The 22,281-nt window shown below is 39.4% G+C and overlaps 1 pseudogene; it reads right to left on the bottom strand.

Moving 5' to 3' along the window:
• Window positions 1-8,122: 8,122 nt before the first annotated feature.
• Window positions 8,123-22,281, bottom strand: part of LOC141728641 (uncharacterized) — a 42,530-nt pseudogene continuing 28,371 nt past the window's right edge.

The raw sequence follows: 22,281 nt of genomic DNA, 5'->3' as shown, positions 1-22,281 counted from the left end.
TGACTTACAGGAAAATTTCCACTTATGTTGTTATGCATGGCCAATACACAGTTATAAAACTGATATGGTTTCTTTTATTGTAAAGGCTGTAGGGATTTTGCTGCATAGTATAGATAAAAAATATTTAGGCAGAAATTCAGCTAACAACATATATTCACTGAAATGCAAGAAAATAAATGATAGTTGAGGTTGCTGTGGCATAAGACATCTGCTCTCTCATGGCTAAGAAAGTCTCCACAAGCCCTGTTTCAGTCTATCAGGCAGCAAACAGCACAGGTCAGTCTGTGCTGAGGCCTCAACCAGTAGCAGGGTGCAGGCAGACTCATCCTGCTTCACCACATGTTCCACTGCCAGACAAGCTCTTACCTCACCCCCAACAACGGTGTTCATTTTGCAGTGAAACAATAACTTCTATCAGTCTGACTCTGAGTGTGTGAGGTTAACAGGAGCAGGTGTAGCTGCCTCAAAGGATGCTAGCTTTGGGGTTTGACAGGGTAGCCTGATGAATCTCTCCCCAGTCATGTGCCTGAAACCCTCCAGAGCTCAGCGTCAGGCAATGGATAATAATCCTGTTGATGCTTATCTACTGAATGCTCTGTGTTCCATGGTGTCACAGAGAGTGGCATCCTGCTCTCCTCGTGGTGAAGGCCAGGTTGGATGTGGCGTTGAGCAACTTGAGCAAGCGGGAGGTGTCCCTGCCTATGGCAGAGGGGTTGGAACTGAATGGTCTTTAGGGTTCCTTCCAACCTGATCACAGAACCAGAATCATTCTGGTTCTGTGATTCCAAGCTCTCTGCTTCTGGGTGCTGGCAGGCAGCAGCAGTATGTGGGTGTTAAACTCGGGCACATGACAAGAAGCTTGTGGTAGTTTCTGCACTGTGGAAGAATGTCTGCAAACCTACAGGTGGGTTTACAAGTAATTAAGGAATGGGCTGAACACAGAACCCATTGGGAATGAAGGCTGGTGAAAAGATGAGGGTTCATCTGGGCACACATTTAAACATAGTGAAGTGAGTGAAATTTATCTTCATTCATTTAGACCAATGCTTAATCCTAGAGTCAGTGCTTCATAATTGCACTTCAAGAGCTTCTGCTTATATGTCATACAACTTTAACAAAAGTGGATAGGTGTTCTTTCTTAGTTAAAGTGGTTTGTTTTCTTTTCTTGGCATCCAATTATCTGGGAAATTGAAGCAGACATTTGTTATATCTAGGTTTGGTGAGCCAATTTCCTGTAAGCTGGCATTCCCTGAATGTTGAAGTTTAATTTCATTCCCTGAATGTCAGAAGTATGAAAGAAGTTCATTAATATAATCTGATATGAACAAACCACCAAAGAAAGCTTCATTGTTCAGACATTATCAACAGCTTAATTTATGATTACCTAGTGGAGACTGTGATGACACAGTTTACCACAAACTGACTGCACGTTCCATAGCAGAACCACTGCTAATAGCATTGTCGAGCACTGCAGAAAAGACAAAGCTAACTGCAGTCTGTAAGGTGACTCATCCAAATTCTTACCTGCTTATGTAGTTGACTGCGTCCAACTACATATTTTTTTCTTAATTTAATAATGTTTGCCCCAAGATTTGAACCAGCCACTGTAAATCTTGTTTAGTTTGGTATGGTTGAGTTTTTGGGGTGTTTGTCTCTTTTGTTCTCTGGTTGCTTGTTGTTTGTTACTCTGTTTTTTCTTAGTATATGACATAATGCTGTTTAATAAACAGCAGCAGACAAAGCAAAGAATTCCCAGGAAAGACAGTGAGAGCAAAAATAACCATAATTTTCAGGGATCATCACGTTAGGATTGTATGCAAGCTCAGCAGCAAGCCCCCGAATTTCTGGGGCTGAAAAGAATGACTGACTGCAACTGACACAGCAAGGCTACTTTCTCCTTCATGGTGTTTCATGTAAGTCCTATTAAATCATGACCATACTTCAGTAACTGTTTATCACGTTTACCTCCTGTTGCCTATAAACCCCTCACTCAAGGAAAGCTCTCACTAAGGACAATTCAACTTCAGACTGTCTCTTATCTATAAGGGGATTCTCAGGAATAATCCCAGTGCAGTTTAGATCTTGCTGCCTCCCTTCCAACACCAGTTTAAACTCGAGATGGAAGGTTACTGCAGGTCTAATTGTAAAACATCACTAAATATATTCCTATACATATTAATATTGGAATATAGAATTACATATTATTTTGCTATATGGAAAGTCATTGTTTACAGAAGTTTAAATTTTGGCCACAGTCTCAGCCATTAATGATACCTTAAGTCACTTTCCAATAGGAGCCTTATTCCTCACACCCTGGACTAACGCTTGCTTCAAATCCCTTCTATTTTTAGGCAACAATTCCCTCACTACAGAATGTAAGATGTAAAGGACTATTTTAAACCCACTTTGCACTACAGGCCAAAGGAACCACAGGAAAGAAAGTCCTGTGGTAAAGTAGTCATATATTTCTAACCCCACTGTCCTGCTTCCCAGAGTTCCTGAAAAAGCTCCTGGACACTTCTCTATGCATTGGACAGCTACGACATAGGCACATCATAAGAGAGAACCACAAATGTGAGAGTGGATAGAGAAATGTTTTTCCTTCCTGAAAGATTTTTAAATTTTTTTTGCACATTCAAATAAAGTGATGAGAATCCTGAACTATTCTGTGACTTGTGAAACTTTTGAATTATGTTCATTTACATTTTAACAGTGGCAAAGCATTTCATTTCACATTTGGGCTTTTAGTTTTAAAACTAAATTGGCATTTTAAAAAGTCTTCTTGAACCATTGTCTCTTAAAAATGAAAAGAGGATATTCTGACATTTTCAAAACAAGAAAATGAAAGTTAAATTAAAGCTATCAAAAGATTACATTTGTTCTCTGGGAAAAAAATTTTCTATTCCATTAAAAGGGCTTTTTCCACAGAAAAGTGTCCTTTCTCAACTCAACTGCACGTTGCTCAAGGCAGTATATCCAGGTGTAACTTTTCCCCTTTTTTCCTGTAGTTGTTTGGAAGATGGAGGTTATTCATTCTGGAGTCTAAAACTCAATCTGAAAAGAAAAAGCAAAGATACCACTAAAATAACAGGATATGAAAGGGTCTTGTCTAGTATACAGACCATTCACTTTGTATTTTTCTGCTTGCTACTTTCTGAGAGAAGGTGAGGGTTGATATGTTAATGTTTTATCAGAATGGTCTTCAGATCAAACACTCTTCTCTCATCCAACAAACACTCTGCCGCAAATATGGAGCCGAATCTTCAGGATCAATTACACTGTAGGGTTTCACCACAAAAATAAAACGGAGACAAAAAATGTGCATATCCATTGGCATTTTTCCTCTACGCCACCAGCCAGTTGGACAGTTCTTTAGTTTGAGTCTTGTGTATGTTGAACTAGCTGGGTAGGGAGGAGTACATTTCATGAACTGTCTGTATGACAATTGCTCTGTGCAATGTAACTCAAAATGCATTTCCTACTCATAAAAATAGGTGGGGTCCATCACTCATTACCATTGTACAGTGGGAAGTAATATTTCATTTAGAATCCATGTGTATTTCTAAGGAACATTATTGCTTTGTGAGGGAAGTGACAAGACAAGAAGGTGTCCTGTTCCTCAGGAATTGGGGAGGAGCTCATCAGTGGAATAGCAGAAGATTATCAGAGAGTTAAATCAGCGCATGTCAGAGAAGGAAAAGATGGAATCAATAGACATTTTCCTACTGTCCACTGTTGGTTTTGCATTGGGCTTTATGACCTTAGCCAAGAGAATTTGCTCAGAGCAGGGTAACATACTGAGTTAGTATCGTGTACCAGTAATGCAGCAGTGCACAGAAAGTCACCTTAAAGTAAGATGGAAGTGAAGGCAGGTGACCATGATACAAGAGATATCTTGAAGCTGATTCAAACCCTGGCTTTCAGAACTCAACCAAAATACAGCCTTGTTTTTAGGCTGTTCCATGGATGATGCTGTGAGAAGAAAACTTTTCCACAGTATTGCTGAACTACAAGCAGATTGACACTTCCAGGCCAAACCAAATAGTTGGGATGAAGGCTGGCAGAAGGCATGTGCCTTGGAGCAAAGCTGGTGAGAGTGCCTGGCTTACTTGCTTATGAGAAAGTGGCCAAATGTACTTCTGCTTCTTCTCCACAACCTGCCCTGCAGGCTGCAAGAGGATGGATTCCTAAGGTGGCTGTCCTAACTAAGAAAAATACCAGAGCACTTCCAAGAAAAACACTGACTTCCTAGAAAAATATAGCATGCCAAAAATACTCTTCCACGCAAAAGGTGAAGCTAAAAATAAACAAATCCCTGGAGGCTGAGCATTCTCCATGCAAGTCTGCCCAACTTGGTGGTTATCTGCGGAGGGGATCGTATGTGGCCCGAAGTTTAGAATCCGACTAGCTGAGGGCGAAAGGCCGATGCCCCTCTGCAATTCCTGGCCAGCACCCTTCGGAGCCTGATGGCCTCGGGCTGTGCTGGCTGCGGACTGGCGTACCTCGCTGGTATATGAGAGGAACGGAACTGACCATTTCCCGGGGGTTAAACATCGGTTTATTGACGGTGATGCCACATCCAAACACCGGGAAACCATCCGGGAAAAAGTTTTTTTTTCATAGGGGGTGAAAACAGGATTATAAAGCAAGGGGGTGGGTACAGACAGAGCCAATCAGGAAAGGTGAGGGGATGAACTTCACAGAACTGACACTCCATGGAGACCAATAATCAAAAGGTAAAGGAGGTGTCCTGGGACCCCAGCCAACCACCATCTCCAGAGAGGAGAAGGTTCTCGAAACCTGGGAGGAGGAAGGGAGTGATTGACTGGACAGGGAGGAAACAACTTTCACTTATAAGGGAAACCAGGGGAGAAGCAATTATATATCGGCAACTATGAATAGCAGTTGCTATAGCAACTTAGCTGACAGGCTAGCAGTGGCGGGAAAAACTGGGGGAACGAAACCATTTTACACATAATAGGGGAGAACAATACATAAATTGGGGGAATAACACAAGAAACTTAACAACACACTACCACAGTTATCTACACCTGACTTCTGCAACTCTGAACTAACCACACAGATATTTCCTCTGATAAGGACCAGAGGCCCACCCCCCTGGCTGTCTGACTGGAACTAGCTCTGTTCACAAGTGACACCACATTCTAAATATGAAAAAAACTGAGGCCAAATACTGGCTGTAGCGTGTTTTTGCTAATGCCAGGAAAACCTGTGAAAAGACAAAAGTGGTAATTACCAAATGTGTTCCATCTCCTTGAAGGATTCATGAAAATTTCATTGTAAATCCTCCAGGACAAAAAAACATCGAGAAGTAGCTATGTGTGTTGCTGCAGTTTAAGCACTATATGCAGTCACACGTAACTTGGATTATTCTTGGGTTATTTTTGTTCCTACACCTATGAGCTATAAATGGTACAGCCATGCTTCTGGTTAACTGAGGCAAGTGGAAGGTGGAGGAGAGACAGTGTGAGAATCAGCCTGTGAAAAACCAAGTGGGATGTGTCAGAACTCATCTGTGAAGGACTCTCAGCTATAACATACCTGACAGAGATTATCATTCATGCGGGTGAATTTGCTGCCTCCTTGTTTCCAAACCAATGTGTGCCCTTTATGTCAAAAATCCATTTATTATTATGCTATAAAATAACACCTGAAAAAAGCGTGTGTTGGTAAAACAATGGTCGGACACAGGTTGGCCAAAAGTGCTCAAAATCTTCAGTAGGGTCACCCTTGTGCCCAGCTCTAGGGACTGCCTTGCACATATCCCCCATGTGTCACACATCGTGCAGGGCCAAATTATTCCAAAATGTTTCCTGCGAGTAGAGTCAAGAGTGCTAAATGAATGAAGCAAGGAGCAAGCAGCATGATAACAAAATTGTTCCTTATTTAGTTTACAATTAAGAGGGATTACGTATCCACAGGATTCAAGCATTCAGTAGCAGGTTATTGAATAGTAAACAGTGATTTATGGCTAAAAGATGTGAGCAAAATCTGTTTTCTGGTTTACTACAGAAACAAAAAGAATGTCAGCATTTTAACTAGAAAACAGGGATCTTTTGTTAGAGGAATTCTTGGAAATAAAAACAATGGTTCTTCATAGAACATTGGTATCATATCTAGTTTCTCAACCAAACTGAAAACACCAGCAACATTCTTTTTTATGATGCTTAACTAAGGAAAAAAATCAACATAGATCTGTTTTTGTCAGCATATGGTAGAATAAACTGAAATTCTTAGTGAAACACATGGAAAGGAATGATGTTTTGTTTTGATTTTAGAGTTTTATTTTACAAAACAAATAAAATATAGTAACTGTTTCAGTAGTTGAAAGCAGAAGTGCTATGAAGCAGTTAAGGAAAAACAATACAATTTTATCATTACACCAGCTGATATCAAACTGATCACAGCTTCATAATTAAATTGATAAACTGAAGTATGTGTATGATCAATATCAGCAATGATTCTTGTGCTTTCTTTGAAAGATGCTCTGCAATTTTACTGGTGATTTGTTGATTGTCTGTGCCTCTGAAAACAGAAAAGAGGGAGCAATTTGATAACGTTGCCATTTTTGCACTTAGGTGTGAGAAAAGGCTAAAGCAGATGCTATGGGAGCATGTTTATTACTACAGGAATTTGAAGAGCCTAAGGAGATAATAAGATATCTCAGTCAGTGGGCAGGTAATGAGCTGAGCTCTACAAAAGAAGAGTTTCAGTGACTTGGAAAAATTCACTTCACTGGAAGTGTTGGAGGCCAGGTTGGATGGGACTTTGAACAACCTGATCTAGTGGAAAGTGACCCTGCCCATGGCAGGGGGAGTTGGAACTGGATGATCTTTAAGGTCCTTTCCAACCCAAACTATTCTATGGCTTTCTCACAGGCAGTCTATGGGGAAGGCAGTTGAAAGCAGCATCTGATAAATTATTAATCCCTCTAAGTATCAAGTGCCATCCAAAGAACCTTACAGATGGAGAGATTCACTGACCAGAAATATTTTTGCACTACGGGAACAATAAAAACAGTTGTGGAAAAGGTTATTTCAAAGACAAAGCAACACAGACAAAAGACTGTTGGAGGAAGAAGAAGGATTCAGAAGATCCAGATCTTTGATCCAGAATAATCACTAGGATGCAATAAATGTTACATTTTATTTTCAAATGTATGAGGCAGAGTTTTTAGATTATGATCATATAATTTTTTAATAACTTTGGTTGGAAGGAGCATCCAGAGCTGTGACTGTTCTCTCCACTCCTGCTCAGGTTTTGGTCTAATGTCCAGCTCGTGGTAAGCCTTGATACATGCTGGAAAATTTTGCTCCAAAGAATACAAACAAACAGAAAACATTAATCATTTCCACACAATTTTTGATGATTAACTCAGGAAATAAATACCTCATGTAGATTTATTTTGGTCAGTGTGACGGTGGTCACAAGGGTTGCAGACGAAGAGAGAGGCGAGAATGTTGGTCCATGATCAGAAGGCTTGATTTATTATTTTATGATATATATACTACATTATAACTATACTAAAAAGAAATAGAAGGAATGTTCTCAGAAGGCTAGCTAAGCTAAGAATAGAAAAGAATGAATAACAAAGATCTGTGTCCTGGCAGAGAGCGAGACCCCGCTCTGCCGTGAGAGGTCAGTAAGTCCAAAAATCCACAGGAGACCAATCACAGATCCTCCTGTTACATTCCACAGCAGCAGATAACCATTGTTTACATTTTGTTGCTGAGGCCACAGCTTCTCAGAAGGGAGAAAAATCCCAAGAAAGGATTTTTCACAAAAGATGTCTGTGACAGGTCAGCATAAGGCAGCACTGAATATATTTGGGGTCATACAAATACTGTATATTTGGGCTTTTTACAACATAGTTATTCATTGTAGTCACTTTCACAACAAATTGCAGAAAAACTAGAAAAAGTGTGATCAGTACCATGAAAGAAACCCTTTGGTGAGAAATACTGTGGGCATTTGTTTTAATGTTGAATACACAAAGAGGGCATGACTGCCTCTCCTTCAGTCTCCATTTCATTCAGGTAATGTTATTCCAATCCAAGCACCAGTTGTGAGCCAAAGTAATCTCAGCTCTATGGATCCATCCATTCATTTTCACAAGTCAGATCTTCCTAACAGTTCTGACCTGCCAAGAGTATGCCTTAAGCTACATAGGTGCAGTGCAGCCCTCTGCAGGGAGGAATCACCTCTTATCTAGGATGAGATTACCCTCCTCATCTGTGATTTGGAGTCATCCAGTGGAGTACTTGGTTTCCTGTCTGCTGTTGCAGAACAGAGTTTTCACGGTGCCATCCAGGTACTCCCTCTTGCTGAACTGTGCAGTGTGACTCTCCCTTTGGCCATCGCTGAATACCACTAGTTTATCTCTGTTCCTGGAAGAAGTAGCAATGAATGAAGTGATGAGAAAACACTGTTTTTATTAACCTGTCTCACAGAGCTGTCTAACACAACTCAATGAAATAGGAAAATAATGTCAGGTGGAAAACCTCAGGGTTTACATGGAATGGCATTAGAAACCTGGTCTCACAAAAAGACTTCAATATGTAAAATAATAGCTAATGGATGGTGAGATCCAAATTTTACATGACTTCGTGCAGGGATCTCAAGACATTTTGCAGGCAGAAAATCCATTTTACAGCAGGATCCTTCCTCCTCCTCAGAAGAGATTTGTAAGAGTCCCAAAGCTGTTTTTCTCATTTTGCATGGAGGAATAGAGAGACAATACAGCTTCACAGAATGTGACTAGGAAGAGACCCAAAAGGACCTTCAAGTCCAATTCTTAAGTGAATCCCTTAAGTGATACCTTTCAGAGATCAAGCCCACAGCCTTGGTTTTAAGAGCAGCACCATGTTGTAACCAACTGAGATAATCTCAGTCCTTGCCCAATGTTAGAGGGGGAGCCAAACACCTGGGAATAGAGCTCAGGAGCACTCATCCTGAGTCCTTTAGTACCCACATTGCTGACACTGACAACTGGTGATCTCCCAGCTACTCTAACCAGTGTAAAGTTACATGGAATTAAATGAGGAATTTTTCACAGTCATTTTGCCAGTGGTGAATTGTCACCTATTATTCAAGGTGGAAGTGAATTTTCAGTGCTGCATTCTTGCAAAACCCTTGTTAGATAACAAGGGTTATCTCACAAATCCTTTCCCCCTTCATCTGGAAATTTCCCAGCTATTCAAAATCCAGCCACAATTCTAAATGTCAGTCTTGTTGTACCTGTGTCCAAAGTGTGATCCCTGTTAGTTACACAGGACTTACTTTTCTGCTTTTACCACTGTGCCATCTGGGAAAGAAGTTTCCTTCAGTCCATCACTGCAGAGGCATTTCACTGTGTGATCTGGGAACACAATTTCTTGTGTGCCATGGGGATGATGTTTTTCTGTACGGAAGATGATGTAAAAGTCTGTCTAGTGTTCTTTCAGGTTGCCTTACACAAAGCTAGGTCAGGATTTTTTTTTTTTTTGACATTGCAGTGAGGATGTAAATTATATTTACAATACTGGTAAAAAAAATTAAAGAATTGCATAATCAGATAATCAGAATTGGAAGAACTACATTTACATTTCATTATTACATTTGCTTTGTAGGAGGAAACTGAGAAGTGAAGTGATGGAATATGCTGAAAGTGAAATGCAAAAGACAGAGTGAAATGGCAAGAAAACATCCAATCTGCTGGAGTCAGAATTCAAACTACACTTTCATAATAGAAATAAATCTGCACGTACAATTCACATAGTGAGGTCTTGCATACCTATCTGATTATTAGGGAACTGCAGCACCTCCAGGCCATCTGGATAAGCAGTGTGAGTTGTCTGTGCATCTGCATAGTAATAAATCTGGAAGGAGAGTGAGATGATAGCAGCATATTCACAATATTTGCATAAGCAGATTCAACCATAACAATGTGCTCAAAAGTAAGCCATCTTTAAAAAGTCATTTCAAGGTCATATTCTGCATCTGTCATCCATAAAAGTAGCTATGTTCACATTGCTGCTCTTTCCTCTGATTTACCCTCATGGCTGTGTCCAGATGATGCCACTTTCACCTCTGTAAAGTGCAGGAGAACAGTGTGCACATGGAAGTCATCTTCCGACCTCTATGCTCTCATCCATGAACTATTAATTTTTAAAAATCCCAGTGCTGCAAAGGCCTCACTAATTTCCACTTTGGCCCACATTGTTATTAGCTATTTTTATTTACATAATGCCCACATGGAAGAAACCTCCATGCTACCTACTCTACAAATGATGTATGAAAATGTATAAAAACCAGTCCTTGCTTCAGATGGCTGCCTGCCCATGCCCCTTGCCTTTGTTCAGTCTCCTGCTTGACTACCTACCTATTTTTTCATTTGACTGTTACCTTCATGCCTTTCCACATCTGTCTTTTTGATGACGCAGTTTCACTGCTCAGGGTTGTTAAACCAACACCCTTCCTCATCAGTTACTCTCAGAATTGATAGATATAGATAAATTATAGAACCTTGCTGGAAAATCAGTTAATCATTTTATTTTCCATAAAGAAAATGAAAAGTTACCCAGCACCCTCTGACCTGGCATGATCTTCTTTACATCTCCATTGGAAAAGCTGATCACTGTCATGCTTTCATCAGCACCAATCTCCTTTTTAGTACTGTCGTGGAAAGTGAGGATTAGGTGTCCATCAGAAAGGTCCTCTTCTACCTTCAGACACACAGAGCATCCAATGCAGATGAAGTCAAAGGAAATGAGCAGCACTGCACTCACTGCCTTCCAATTAAATTGGATCTTGAAGGAAGTCATGCTACATCTTTGTATTTTGAAGGTTATCTCTGCAGAACAGGCATTATTTTTGCCTCCTTTGTGTGTAAAAGAGGACAAAAGAAATTTTCTTTTCATAAGATGAACTTACTTGTAGCACATGTTCCAAGTTCTCACCCCACCACTTTGTTTTAACATTAAGCACAACAAGGTGCACAGCCCTGTGGCAAAAGGGAAAACAGTCAGGTTTCTTCTTGACCAACATTAGTGAATTATTGACCAGACTCATTTCATATATGCTTGTACATCTTCCACACAGGTACACAGATCACTTGAGAGATGCCTGGTTCTGGACTGTTTGAATCAAAATGACTGAACTTGATGAATTAACGCAGATTGCTGATGTGGTAGGTTAAGAACCATTTATTTCCAAGTAGTCCTGTATAGACCTTCAGTATTACAGAATTAATTTTGGCTGCATGCATAGACCTAATATTTGCTTGACACTTCTTATCGACAGCAGGCAATAATGTCATTAATATGCTCTTCTACAAAAAGGGCACTAGTCAGAGAAGATTTCCTACCCAGCATAGCCTCTGGTTAATCATTTTTCCTGATGATACTGTAGCAGATGTTTCTGTTCAGGATATATCAAATACCATGGTATAACTCTTTTGGTAAGATTTCAAAGAAGAAGGCAACCAGAAGATACACTACAGCTTTGTCATACTGTTCCAATCTAATCAGAATTTTCACAAAAAAGGGAATATCTCCCAACAAAAAAAAAAAAGCTATTTTCTCTTACCTTTCTATCATGATTCTCTGTTTTTTCCTGCACCTCTTCCCCATGCTTTCTCCTTTATTGATGTAACTTTGACCTTCTAGATAATATTGATTTTGGAGGTTGTATTATGAAAACCTCAAGGTCAGTGTTACATAAACAGAAATGTTTTAAAAACATGTTCACTAACTTAAAACAATGGTGTAAAAAAATGTATTTACTTTCACACACAGAGGAAAGATTCCCTTCTTTTTGGTATTACCTTGTATTTGCAATGAATTTTTATATTTTATTTGTAACTAGAAATGTTGCACATTAATTCCAGTTTTCTTCCACTTGCAAAGCAAAAGATAGCAAGGCGGAAGTCCAAAAATGAGGTGATAAAAGTGCATTCTGACAAAATTCTGCTGTACAAAATGGAGAGAATAAACACAAGAACAGAGAGCAGAACTATCTCTGGATGTTGGGTTACTGATATACAAAGAAAGGTATTTGTATTAGCTAGAGTCACTCTTCCAAAACAAATTACATGGCTCTTAGCTGTGAGGTGGTGCTATCTCTGTAACTAAGGGCTATTCTGGATCCTACAATTCCAGTTTACCATTACCATAAATGCTCTTTGCAGTCTGGCAGTGTAAGGAGCCTAAAGTCAAATGACATCTGGCACACCGCGTCCAGGGCAGTTACGAGCTGATGTTAATTACAGTTTAAAGATGTGGTGAATTTTGAATTACGGGATCTGAAGGAATAGGGAGAACTGCTCCCCACAGGGCAATGATATGTTTCACTAAATAACTATAAACACCGTGCTTAAAATTGCCAGATCCATCTCTAAAGCTGTGTCTGCTGCATAGCACAGGAAGTGGGAACAGAATACTTTCTTTTTTTTAGTGTGCTTTATTTCTCCTCACAGATGGAAAGAACACAATTGCTGCTCATGTAAGAACTGCAATTTTAAGTAGCTCAAACCTTTATTTCGTCATCCAGAAAAGCAGGAAGACTGTCTGTACATACTTTGTTTTCATTAGCAGTTATGCCATTTCTCTAATGTGGGGTCACAAAAGCCACTTTATTCTGAGCTCTTAGCAATTTTCCTGTCTTTTTAAGAGCTTCTTCTCCTTCCTGAGACAAAATTAAAATGCTAACTAACAACATAAATCTATTAATGTTCAACAGCTGTGCAGAACTATATTGACAAAGGAATCCAGCCTATTATTTGAAGCCATTGCAATATTGTTTTTAAGACTGCACTTATATAAGGAGTAAAGGCAAAAAAATAAAGCCAGGAGAGTATTGTTGCCAAATGAATGGGAGTTAGCATGCTCTTTATGAAAACTAATACCACAGACTCACTGTAACTCTATTTTATAGAGTTACATGGTGAAATACCTCTGTTTCTTCATTGTTCTTGCAGGGTGCAAAGCTGTGTCTTTCCTGTAGTTGAGAGGAAGATGTCTTCTAAGCTATATGAAATGGGCCAAAGTGTCCCTGTAAGAAAAATCAAAGCAAAAAGGGTCATTAAAAGCACATGAAAATTGCTGAATAACATTTCCATACATATCTCAGAAAGACTTTTCAAAGATGTTAGCTCTCAGAATCTTGCAATATATTGCGACTTGCACTGATAATGTTTGCTAACAGCTTGTCCATCCTCCCAAAGGTGCTTTGTCCTGGACCAAAATGAAATGCAGTCTACATTCATAGTCCCACCTCCTGAACCTCTGGGACAAGAAACTCAGTAAGTAGGTGGCAGCACAATCTGCTTTCTCTCTCTTGCAAAATATGAATTTGACAATACTTCTAAGAATCATAGATGTGTTTCAGTGGCTCACATTCTCTATGAGTCAAGAGCTGGGGACCAGTTTCTCCAAGTCATTTGCAGACCACTTTAAGCAGGCAGGAGGTTTCCACAGATCTTACCTGTAGCCATGATATTTTCTGAAAAATCCTTTTCTTAGGATTTTTTCTCCTGGGAAGCTGAGAGGCCTCAGGAACACAATGTAAACAATGATTATCTGCTATGGAATGAAACAGGTGCATCTGTGATTGGTCTCAAGTGGTTGTTTGTAATTAATGGCCAATCACAGTCAGCTGGCTCAGACTCTCTGTCCAAGACACAAGACTTTGTTATTCATTCCTTCTTTTTCTATTAGCTAGCCTTCTGATGAAATCCTTTTTTTTATTCTTTTAGTATAGTTTTAATATAATATATATCATAAAATAATAAATCAAGCCTTCTGAAACATGGAGTCAGATCCTCAGCCTAAGACCCCTGTGAACACTGTCACACTTAGCTTTTACACAGGAAGGTGAGCTGGGCTCCTTAAAACAACCACTCAGATGTGAGAGAGCTCCAGGTGACTTCCTACCACTATATCTTCTTCTCTTCCAGTAGGAGAGAGCTGATGTACAACCTGAAGAAAAATGGAGAGGTCCTGGCTTAGAGGTCATGCTTCACTTCAGCATGGGAGCTATCAGTGATGTGGCAAGAGCATGCTATACACTTTTAGCTCCTTCCTAGGAGCTTAGCTGTCTGTGTGTGGATATTGTACAGGTATCTAAGCTTGGTTCAGACTGTTGCAGAGAAATAAGGGAGGATGGAAGAGCTGGAAGAAGCCTCAGACAGGGCCAAGTCCCCCCCAGTTCCTCCATCCCTTCTCTTGGGAGCTGTGCTTCATTTGCCCAAGGTGGATTGCACTGCAGTAATGTCTGTGCCTGGCCACACACCTGGCTAATCCAAATCCCAACCCTGACCCATGGGATGACTTCCTGTCATTACTCCATGTCTGTCTCATCACTATGGGCTTTGACAATTGGGATTTTGGTCTAGCCCTTCCTTCCTCACCCAGCCTGCCCTCCTCCCAGGCTGTGGGAAAGGCAGAGCCCTGCTGGACTCCATTAGCTGACCCTGGTTCTCCAAGCCCCTGGCCTCACTGGGAACCACTGGCCCATGCAGTGCCCCAATTCTTGGTGCATGTGATCACCCCTGAACTTGTTCTGGGACAATGGGGGCAGGTTTCAAAGCATACACTCACACTCTCCCTGCAGGTGTCTAAATAGCTCAATGTATGAACAGCCTCTTAAATAATTACTGACAAAAAAATATGCAGTTCCAGGGAAAGAGGGCCAAGCAACAGCCATGTGAGGATCAGGATCCCAGTACAGATTCTAAACAATACAATATAAAGGAAATAAAAGCAGTTTAAATAGACCTTGCTGATGGCTTACTTTGTCTGTTTCAAAAGGTGTCAGTCTTCCCTGATGAAGAGTCCTCCTGCCAGCTGGTGCTGTGCTTCTAGCAATGCAGCAGTTAGATGTTTTCTCTTCTTGATGCTCCTTTGTCACTGATCTCAAAGGATCAGCTTTTTGCACAGAGCTATTCATGTCCTAAAAGGAGTAAATACATTTGTTTTAAGTTAATATAAACATCTCCAAATCATGAAGTGGTTAAAACTTTAGGAAAATGCTTAACTGTGTGTTTGGGTGTATCCACAGAGACACACTCAAGCACATACATACATTTTATGCATAACTCTGCATTTGGGGTCTTGTTTTGCTTCCCACATTTCCCTGTGCTTGGGCAACAATGCAAGCCAAATCAAATCCAAGGGGCAGAGTGTGTGGCCAGCAGCTGCTAAAAGGCTCTCATCCCTCAGTCCCACCACCCTGCCAGCTCTCTCTAGGTTAGCACAACTGAGCTGAGCCCAGTAAAATAAGCACAACAGTTCATTTTTACTTGCTGCATGTCCAACCTTTCTATGTTTTGATCTCAAACATCTCCATTAATCAAGGCTGACACAAGACTTGTAGGACCCTAAGGGATGTGTGAGCCACAGAAGGGAAATGAGATGCAAAAATTTTCAACCAAACTATAGCAGTTATTTAGACTGAAAGATCAAGGAGACTCAAAAGCACTTCCCCAATTTTTTATGCAGACCTTAGAACAGAACACAGAGTAAACAAAGTATTCCTGCATGACCACCATGAGATACTTGGGATTTACAGGACTTACACAATGACTCTCAAGTGTTTGCTTGAGAGTACATTATGCATTTGCATAATGCATTTGCATTATGCAAAGCTTCCAAGTGCATTATGGTAAGCAACAAAGAAACAATCAAAAAAAAGTTGGAAATGGCACCAATAACTCTGATTTTGAAATGACTCACACACTGAAGAGTGGCTGCTTGAGAAGATGTGTGTAAGCTATTAATGGAAAGAATATATTTGCCATCAGCTTAATTTACTCAAGTCCATGAGTTATTGCTCAAGGGACATGGGACTAACAAAGCACAGACAGGAAGACTGCACTGCTCCTTCTCTGATAACAATGGTCAATGTTTGGTAGCTGTAAAATTTTCTCCATGTGATCAGTGAAATTTAGGGTATCTGCTGCTGCTGTGGTTGGTGATGCCTTATTTATATTAATAGATGACATTACAATTTAATATATGCTTAGAGGGAAGAAGCCAAGAAAGCAGTGCTATTGCAACACCAGTAAACTGTAGGATTTTAAAAGGCTAAATTTTTCCTCCAAGCATAAAAGTTTTCAGCAAGAGAAAGGCAACTGATTACCTCTTTCAGACAAGGTTGTTAGAAAGTACAGAAATTAATAGAATTTATTGTTAAAAAGAATATCGTTTATATTTGACATATGGTCATATTTTCTCCAAGCAGATTGTGTGGATATGCCTGAGTTCTTCAAATATAATCAGGTTTTCAAATAAAAGTGGATGGGCAAACTGTCAAAATATGCCTGGGACTTCAGCTTGAGACAAAAGGTATAGAACTGAGGACCTTTAAGACTATTTCTGATGAAGAGATATTAGCTCAGAAATTGCAGAGATAGAAAGAAAGAAAAAAAGAGTACACAATCAATCATTTCATTGCTAAATATCTCAAGACTGAAACTGCCAAATCATTTAAAAGAACTTGAAAAGCCATTGCAGCAGTTTCACAGCAGCCGAAACCAATTTCAGAGCAGATTGCTGGAGTCTCGCTCCTTTTCTTCTACCCCCAGCTACGTTTTTCCAGTCACTCCTTTATGTGGCAAGAGCAGCTACAGAAGGAAATTAACCTGGTTCATTGAGTAGAATCAGGCAGAGATGAACTCTTTTCCTGCTCCCTGGTTAGTTTTGAGCCAGCTGGATCACCATCCTCAGAAAGTGCCCATAGGGCCACAGCAGCTCAAATATTCATCAGCTTCAGGGAGACACAAACATGTGGCAGCATTTGTTTTCCTTGTGGTTTGTTATAGAAAGAATGTTGCAATTGAAGCTTGTAAAAATCTTACATACGACTTGTAAATAGAAGATACTTTATGGCCAGATGTAGTCAGAGAAAGTAGCACTGTTTCCATGAACATGATGAGATGTATCAGCCAATTCAGCTGATGGAGCATCCATGCAGAACAGTTCCTGCTACACATGCCATTGTAAAAGCCAGATTTCATTTTTTATGCATTGCATACACTAGTATACCTATTTTTAAAGCAATAATGTCAAAGGAATCCAGACAGGCTTACAGGAATCACATGCAGTCGCTGTTTTCATTCAGAGGAATGTCAGTCTAAGAGATCATTTGAAAATTCAGAGCCATCACTGTATCCCTGGCAACCACTACAACTTTGCTCTGCACTTTTTAAGAAACTCAGATACTAAGTATTTGGACTAATCACATATGACTGGGTTCTTGATAAAGATTCTTTCAATTCCATTGCTTTCATAAACAAAGCCATCAAATTATCTCAATTTTCTTCATTAGAAATATGTGGATGACCAGTAAATGCAGACCCTTGATGCAAAGGGGCTACAGGGTTAGAGGAAGAAGGAGTGTCCCAACATGCACAAGGTAGATAGGGTTTATTCCAATCTTCACAGAAAACAAAAAATATTAATCACCATATCAGCTGGTGACAAGAAAAGAGGTGTAGTTTAGTAATGAAACTCAACTTCATAAAAGAACATACAGGCAGTTCATTCTGTATCTTTGTCATGGAAGCTGGTGAAACACAGCTTGAATTGCCACCAGTGACACTGATCGGTTCTTGGCAAAAGCAGGGACCTCTTGAAATTCCTCTAGTTCTACAGATCTATGCTATCAGGAAGGTGGTGGAGAGCAGGAGGAAGTATTGTTACTGAGTGTCCACCTAGACCAAGGAATTCTAAAAATATGTTCTCCTGGATCTTCATGCTCAACAATAACCAGTTACATTTTGTAATAAGCTTTTGCCTCTCAGCTGTTAATATCTACAGTTCTTCAACAAATTGTCCCAGAAATCTCTCACTTGTCAATTCTCATAAATAAGGGTCTCTTATTACCTTCAAAAATCACAGTTTGTGTCATGTAGGGTTCACATTCCCTCCAACAAATAAAAAACCTGAGATAAAGCAACAAGTACTCATGGATGAAGCAAAGTTCAAATGCTGTGAAAGTCTGTTCACATATTCACAGACCTTCCCTACTTGAGGGTTAGTAATTTGTCAGAAGAATGTTCACAGGCAAGGAAATGACATGCTCAAAGGTCATCAAAACCCCTTGCAAGATTAGACAGCAAAATCCATCTAAGGTTGGAAGTAAGCATATTTGACCTTGGCTGAAATGTTAAAAAGTGCTGTCAGTATACCTTTCAGTGGAATTCCCCATCCCTCCTCGCACTTCCAACCCTGCCAGGCAAATAAACTCATCTTTTTTCACAGAAATAATGAAAATCTATCCACAGATGCCTGTTGGGCAGGAAACTGGCAACTTGCTCTAACTAATGAGCTGCATTCAGAAATCAAGTTGTTTTCAGAGTATACATGTTAGTAAGCATTAATAATTAATAAATAATAACTATTTTGTCCCATCTGTTCATTCTTTCATAGTCTGAAAGAACCATTAATGATGTGCAGTTAAAATGGACATTTCTCTTGTCTCACTAAAGCACAACTTGAATTGGACAGTTCCTCACCAGCTAGGTCATGTTACAGCACAAATAGAGGTCTTCCTTAAAAGTATTATAGGTAACCAGAATACATATTTTTCAGAGATGTGGGCCAGCTCTTGGTTGTTTTTTCTTTTACTTCATAAAATCATGTCTACAAAATATTTGTACCTTTAACAAAGATGAAACTGATGTAAAAACTGATAATTATTCAGACTTGATCACCAACTGTTTTTGTGCATATCCTCAAATTCTATTAGATTTGACAAAAAAAAGTCAGATGGCAATTTGTTTGTGGTTACAGCTGATTAAACTCACTAGTCCAAGCTAGCTTTAACTTACATATGTTATAGAAGACATGCACATTTTCCAAGAACCATACAATATTTTAGGTTGCAAAAGACTCTCAGATCATCAGTTCCAACCATTGACATAGAACTGTCAAGTCCACCACTAAACCATGTCACAAAGTGCCATATTCACCCATTTTTTAAACAGTGCCAAGGATGGTGATGCCACCACTTCTCTGCTCAGCCCATTCCAATCCCTGACAACCCCTATTCACTTAGATGTGTCCCTATGCTGTTTCTCAATTTTGGATAGAAGTAGTATGATAGGTTTTTTTAATCTACATCCAAAATTCAGAATTATCCAGATTCACAGGATCTGCGAGGGAAAGCATCCACCTGCTAGCAAAAGAGCTCAAATGCAAAGAAAATGCAAGTGAGTCACCATGTGCAGATCTATTGCTATGACACGGATTTTGGTCTTCTGTTTAATGTTCCATTTACCTGAGACTTCAATTCTAGAGTCCAGCAACTGGCAGCCACTCTATTCACTGTAAAGTCTTTCTGTGCCATCAGATCGGATAAAGAGCATGTGTCTCTGTCAAACATTTTAGAGTTCACTCAGGACATCTGGGCACTATGCCCACCAGTCTAGCTCATGCTTGTGCTGGATTCCAGTTGGACTGGATCCAACCCCGGCTAGATGGCGAAAGCCCAGATAGCAGTGAGCCCAAAAGTCTGCTGTCCTCAACTTCCCCCTTCTCAAAACTGTTGCTGAAGTCACAATTTTTATTGCCCGTGGCTGTGTGCCATAGGAGGAAATCATCAATATCTCTTTTCATATCTGGAACTGTATAGAATTCATTGAAATTACTGTCTAGCGACTTTCAAACACAGACACACTGTCATGCTCGCTATGGTGGAACAGTTGCCTCCCTTCTCATCTGATATATTTTACATTTTATTTCAGTCCCTATACAGGCAGACAGCAGAGTGTGTTGGCTAATCCAAGTTTTCCTGTAGCCAAAGGAATAGTTTCCAGTAGAGAAGATTAATTTCAGAGAGATTTTACACTTGAACACAGCATAGATTTCAACCAAATCTGACTAAAAGTGAGAAAAGGGACTTGTGACATCCAAGGTGTCCGTAATATGAATCAAGAAATGCAAAGCCAAAAGAAAGAAAAGCATAAAGAGATATTTATATATCTAAATTCTAAACAATGAGATGCGTTAGAAATGTGGTAAGCTGGCTGTGAAGGAGCAGTCATGGGCACACTAGCCAGAAATAAGCATCTGACTTGACATACTGAGCTAACTTGTCACAGCTTGTAAAAATCAGAGTGGTTTTCCCACTGAGTTGAACTGGGAGAAGGACACTGTTACATGTTGGCAAGTAAAGCCTTGAATGGCAAAATAATAGATTTATGGTTTGCCAAGGCAAGGGGATTCCCTGTAAAATCAGCCTGTGGAGTAGCAGCTGCAACAAGTTTGGAAAATTCTTTGAAAACAACACACAATTCAGCTAGGTCTAGAAAGGAGGGGGAAAGATGTTTTTTCTCCTGCTACTGCAAAACCAGAAGAAAATCTACAATTCATAAATTCATATTTATGCACAAGCCAGAAAATATGATCATGCTTATACACACTGTCATTTGTGGAAATTTTGATTCCAAATAATGTTCTTTTAAATATGTATTTGAAGCTCTGGAAAAGTGACTACTGGTAGCAGGGATGCATACCTAATTATTTACATCTCCAAGGAAGTGTTTTTGCAAAGATGTCTTCAGCCCCACGTGAGAGATGATGTTGCTCTTGTGATTATCTCTCCATGAACTTTCTTCTGGTGTGGATGAAGATGCTGTCCCTCACAGAATAGTTTCTGAAACACAGTGGAGAATTTGTTATAAATATGTAATTTTAAGTTCAAGTCACACATAGCAGAATCAGACAGCCTTCAAAGCCATCTGACTCAAAGCCATTTTCTTTTCATAAAAATTATGACATTTAAACACAATAAATGAAATTCCACATGCTGTTCTGCTAGGGTCTGAAAGTCCCCAGTATCAGACAAAAACTGTCTTGATACTAGCATCTTCATATAGAGTATCCTATTATTGCTTTTATACAACAAAAATATTCAGTGTCTTGAGTAGTAGCTTTACATCAGCAAAGTGGTAGAAATGAAACAGAAATCTGGCCAACAGCAGAAGTTACTTAACTTTTTTTATCCTTGCTTTTACTGGGACTTTTATGTATTTTGATTTTTGTGCCTGTGACTAATCTTTTTATTCTGACCTTCACAATCTATAAAATGATGAGTCATAAGAGCAGATAAGCATTGGAAAAGTAAAAATGGAGTGAAATTTAACTTCAAATTACATTTTAAGTGAAATGTAAGTGTTAGGTGAAAAATTTCATTCACGAGTCCATTACATCAAATAAAAAAAGAGACACAAAACTCCACTCCAATAAAGCAAAGGACAGGTTTGTTGGTGGTTCTAACATGTTTTGAAGATACCTTGCTAGAAATTAGATTTGAAAATAAGAGAAATGCCTAAGAGAAAATGGCTCAATTTCATTTTCTTCTAGGTTCAGCCATTCTGCAGAAGTGTAGGGTTCATCTCATCAGACTAGACCACCTAGGAGATAATTGTTTTTTCTAGTTTCCTTGACACACACAGGCTGAAACTGATCTCTCAAAGCATGTATTTTTCTCCCTTGAATACACACAAGGGAATGAAATTATCCTCTCAACCCAAATTTCAGGTTTCTTTTGAATTCTAGTATGAATCATTTAATTTCACCAAGACTTGCTCTCTCCTGTGTAAAAAGTGAGTAACTTTAATTTCCTTTAACTCCCTTACAAGAAGTTACTCAGTTATATACTAATGGAGCAAGTAAAACCCTACAAGTACATTAAACAAGTGAAATATTGAATAAAAAATTTACAAGACACTCTGTAAACCTGTGATTAAATAATTTTGATTTCCAGAGATTAGCAAAGACATTTACATTAGCCAGCTGTATTTTCCACTCTGTTTATTCCTCCTGTTTTATCTCAGTGTAACTCCTATTTAAGAATTCAACTTATGCTTCTGTAATGCAAGCCACTGATGGTGTTTCTTTCCAGGAAGTTTACAGCAGCTTAAAATTTACAGTTTAAAATAAGAACTAAGTTTTAATAGAAGGTCCAGCTGTATTTCTTCCAGGTTGAAGAGATGTTTTATGGAACAGGTAAATGGCACTATATATATAAAGAGTAGAATTGTTTTCAGGAGGCTTTTTAGGAGGCTTTAATTTAGTCACTGAAAGTAAATTAGTTATCTAGAGTTCCTTCCTGGTTAGTGGAGGGAGATATCTGACCTAAGTGTCTATGATAGGCTGGCTGTATCACCTGGCAAAGCTGCACACCTCCTGGATAAAAAGGCTAGGTGGAAGAGGGCCACACAAAGAGTGTACTTTAACATGGCTCACTGTAGAGCTGACTTTCCTACCTTCAGGCTAA

Source organism: Zonotrichia albicollis, chromosome 3, assembly GCF_047830755.1.
Source record: "Zonotrichia albicollis isolate bZonAlb1 chromosome 3, bZonAlb1.hap1, whole genome shotgun sequence".
NCBI classification, from domain to species: Eukaryota; Metazoa; Chordata; class Aves; order Passeriformes; family Passerellidae; genus Zonotrichia; species Zonotrichia albicollis.
Note: the sequence above shows the minus strand (reverse complement) of the source record. Positions and strands in the feature narration are given on the sequence as shown.